The following is a 4,873-nucleotide window of genomic DNA, read 5'->3' on the forward strand; positions in this document are numbered from 1 at the left end:
TCTAAAAATATAAAAGAATTGGTAGACACATTCCCACCCCTCTCAGAGTGGCACCTGGAGAATTTCCAGTACTCTACCAGTATTGACTACGGGAGGGAAAGTCAAGCAGAGGTATATCCATTCCATTCCTAGTTTGGGCAGCGGCTAGCTAGTGGACCGCAATCTGCTACGTCCAAACTCCCCTGTGCTGGGCAGCAGCGGCATGGGAGAGAGTCGAGAGTGCAGACCTACGTTTACTGCGTGGAAAGAGGCAATGGTAAACCACTTCTGGATTTTTACCAAGAAGGCTCTATGGATACACTTCCAGCATGATGGCAGATGGAGGTGGGGTGTTTGGAGAGAGATGTGTCTGTGGTGTTGCTATGGGTTGGAGATGTCTCAACCGCATAAGAAAAGACACATTCCCAACACAGTAGGCTTATATTCTAGATAAGGAGACAGATAGGTACACAATGTCATGGGGCTCAGGGAGGGGAGAACAAGGAGAGTGAATCCAAGTGAAAGAGGGACAAAGGAGGGAGTGGGAAAAGAGGAAATGAGGGCTAAGGCAAGGAAGGCCCCTTAGAGGAGATGTGCCTTCATTACGGCTTTTAAGATTTTAAGACTGTGAGTTCCATGTGGGACAACCTGATTACCTTTCATCTACTCCAGTGCTTAGAACAGTGCTTGGCACATAGTAAGCACTTAACAAATACCTTTATTATTATTAAAATGTGGAGTGTAATTGTCTGCCGGATATGAAGGGAGAGGATGCTCCATTCATTCATTCACTCATTCAATCGTATTTATTGAGCACTTACTGTGTGCAGAGCACTGTACTAAGTACTTGGGAAGTTCAAGTCGGCAACGAATAGAGACGGTCCCTACCCAACAACGGGCTCACAGTCTAGAAGGGGGAGAGAGACAGACAACAACACAAAATATGGAGACAGGTGTCAAAATCGTCAGAACAGATAGAATTATATTAGAATTATTAATAGATAATTATAAATAGAATTAGATAGAGATAGATAGAATTATACTAGAATTACATAGAATGCAGATAGAATTATTTCCTGGCCTGGAATGCCCTCCCTACACATAACATCCAAGCTAGCTCTCTTCCTCCCTTCAAAGCCCTACTGAGAGCTCACCTCCTCCAGGAGGCCTTCCCAGACTAATACCCTCCTTCCTCTCCCCCTCCCCCATCCCACCCGACCTCCTTCCTTCCCCACCCCACAGCACCTGTATATATGTTTGTACGTATTTATTACTCTATTCATTTTACTTGTACGTATTTACTATTCTATTTATTTTATTTTGTTAATATGTTTTGTTTTGTTGCCTGTCTCCCTTTTCTATAATGTGAGCCCGTTGATGGGTAGGGACCGTCTCTATATGTTGCGTACTTGTACTTCCCAAGCGCTTAGTACCGTGCTCTGCACACAGCAAGCGTTCTGTAAATACATTCGAATGAATGAATAAATGATTGAAAGAATTATAGCTATAAGCACATCATTAACAAAATTAATAGACTAGTAAATATGTACACGTAAAATATAGAGTAATAAATACATATACAAATGCTTTGGGGAGGGGAATGACGTAGGGCTAAAGGTGATCGGGAGGAGGAGAGGAAAAAGTGGGCTCAGTCTTGGATGGCTCTTCCAGGTCCAAGGCAAAGCATGGAAGTGAGATCGGCGGTGAGATAAACAAGATCAACGAACAGTAAGTAGGTTGGCATGAGAGGAGTGCGTTGTTTGAGTAGGTTTGCAGTAGGAGAGCAGCAAGGCAAGGTAGGGCCAAGGTGATTGAGTGTTTTTAAACATATGATAAGGCGTTCCTGTTTGATTCAGAAGTGGAGAGGCAATCACTGGACGTTCCTGAGGCATGAGGAACCATGGACAGAACATTTCTGTCCAAAAATGATCCGGGCAGCAAACTGACAAGGGAGGTAAGCAAGGAGCTAATAGGGTAATCGTGGGGAGCGTGGGAAGGAGCTGAGACAGGGAGTATGTGCACACAAACTGTACCCAACGGCTTAAAGCCAAACAGACTCAACAACAGGAGATAAAGGGACCAGGGCAAGAAAAACAAGCTTGCACCTGCAAGGCTCGGAGGCAACCTCAAGGCCATATCCGCAGCCAGCGATGGTTGGCAACGGGTGGCTGGGGGCCAGCCAGAGCAAACGCTTCGTGATGGACAGAGCTGTTGCTAGGCTAGTGGCTGGAGGGTGGCGAGTGAGTGTGCTACATGGCCTGAGAAAACCCTGCCCCCGAGCAACGGGGGGTATAAGAGACGAACAAGACAAGGGGGGGCACACAGGTGCTCTCTCTCCCTCCCTCTCTCTCTCTCTCTCGTTCTCTGTCTCTTTATTAACCATGTAATCGCTGATAGCAAATAAACGGCAACCAAGCTTTGGACCTCTGGCTGACTCTTCCTGGTGTGAACGCGCAGCCTGCGTCCGGAGACGTCCGAAGACCCGGAGAGGGTAAGAACCCGAGAGTTGCCCCCGAAACCCCGGGGAGCAACGAGTAATTATGGCAGGATCGGATATATGATTGGATTAATGTGGTAACAGTCCAGAACAAGTTTTTTAACCTTCATTTTACAGATGAGGAGACTGAGGCATGGAGAGTTTAAGTGGCCTGACAAAGGTCACATTGCTGGGCAAGCAGCAGAGTTGATTAGAATCCAGGCTTCCTGAATCCCAGACCCTTACTCTTTCTACTTGGACTTGCTATTCCTACATGAAGAAGCTGAGACCCCGAAGAGGTCAACAAAATTCATTCAGTCGTATTTATTGAGTGCTTACTGTGTGCAGAGCACTGTATTAAGCACTGGGAAAGTACAGTTAGGCCAAAGATGGAAACAATCCCTACACAAAAATGGGCTCACAGTCTAGAAGGGGGAAGACAGCCTAAAAAAGAAACCAAGTAGACAGGCAACGATAGCATCAAAATAAAGAAATAGAATTATAGATATAGGCGCATCATTAATAAAATAAATAGAACCATAAATGTGTACATATATACACAGGTTCTGTGGGGCGGAGGAGGGGTAGAGTAGAGGGAGGGAGTAGGAGTGATGGGAAGAGAAGTGGAGGAAATTCAACCTATTAGTGGACAGATATTTAGACTGCTCAGTAGAGATGGTTGTCTAGTTACTATGAACAAATTTGAAAATAAATAAAAAATGGTAAGATTGGGGCAGTTTCATTTAACAGTATTTATCATCAGTATTTCAGTCATTAGTTCAACCAATATTCCCAGGAAAAGAAAGGTATAAGATTGGAACCAGGACGAAAATTGGATTGGACACTGCCCTAGAGAGAGAAGCAGTATGGCTCAAGCAATACAACAGTAGTACCACTGCGCACTTGCACTCTATCAACTGAACCACTTAATCTGCCCATTCTGCTCTAGCCAAACTGCTACTATATTAATCCAAGCATTTATCCTACCCTGCCCTGATTACTCTCCTCTCAGGATCACACCTGGAGTTTCCAGTTCTTTTTCATTCAATCATATTTATTGAGAGCTTCCTGTGTGCACAGCACTGTACTAAGCACTTTTCCAGTCTTGGATACAAGAGGGAGAGTCAGGCAGAAGCCAATCCATACCCTTCCCAGCTTGGGCAGTGGCTAGTGAGCCCCAAGCTAGCGACTCCCAAGCCTGGGCTCTTGCCAATGAGCCACTCTGCTTTCAGTGAGCCATGCTGCTTCCATACAATTCTTATTCTTATTATACTTATAATAATTATTATTATTATAACTGCTCAGAAGAAGGCAAAGGTAAATCACTTCCATATTTTTACAAGAAAAGTCTATGGATACACTACCAAAATGAGTGTACACGGAGGTGGGACATTCTGCGAGATATGCGTCTATGAAGTCACTGTAGGTCGGGGGCGATTCGAAAGCATAAGACAAGACTTGATTACTGCTTCAGCCTCCTTGCTGACCTACCATGCCTCCGGTCTTTCCCCACATCAGACCATTCTTCAGTCTGCTGCCTGAATTATTTTTCTTCAAAACCATTCAGTCTATGTTCCCCCACTCCTCTAGAAAACCCAGTGGTTACCCATCCACCTCTGTATCAAACTGAAACTCCTGACCATTGGCTTGAAAGCAAGCACTCTATCACCTTGCCCCCGCCTATCTAACCTTGCTTCTCTCCGACTACATCCCAGCCTGCTCTCACTTCCCTCCTCTAATGCCAACCTTCTCACTGTACCTCAATCTCATCAATCATGCCACCGACCCCTCCCCTCTGCCCTGAAATTCCCTTCCCCTTCATAACCAACAGATGATTACTCTTCTCACCTTCGTAGCCTCACTGAAGGTGTACCTTCCCTAAGAGGCCTTCCCCGACTAAGTTGTTATTTCCTCTTTTCCCACTTCCTTCCTCGTCGCCCTAGCCCTTGGATTGGTACTCGATGAGGGGAGTTTCCAGGACGTGAGAGCCAAAGAAGTCATCCAGACCCCATACTGCATCTCTTGCTGAAAATCCCTGCTGTGGAAGAGAAGTGAGACTTGAGGGAGAGGGCTCCGAGGACCCCAGCCCCAACCTTGGGTTACAGGAACCTCCATCAGGGGGCCACAATTGTTTGGACTTCTGGAGAGGGAAGGTGTCCCGGTTACGGCAGTCTTTATGTTAGGAAAGCAAGTTCATGAAGCAGATGGGGGCACTGACATCCCCTGGAGGCAATGGGCAGTTATTTGGTTTGATTCCCCGGGGAAAATTCAGCTTCCTCCTTGTCTTCCCTCTGGCCAGGCTGGATAGGACTCCATACATTTGAAGACCTGGTGCTTCTGACCATCAGCCCCTGCCCCAGCTTTCGTGTTCTGTGGTGTAGCCCCAACACCCATTTACAGAGTGAACGGGGAGGCATG

The sequence above is a fragment of the Tachyglossus aculeatus genome, unplaced genomic scaffold (genome assembly GCF_015852505.1).
Source record: "Tachyglossus aculeatus isolate mTacAcu1 unplaced genomic scaffold, mTacAcu1.pri scaffold_180_arrow_ctg1, whole genome shotgun sequence".
Taxonomy (NCBI): Eukaryota; Metazoa; Chordata; class Mammalia; order Monotremata; family Tachyglossidae; genus Tachyglossus; species Tachyglossus aculeatus.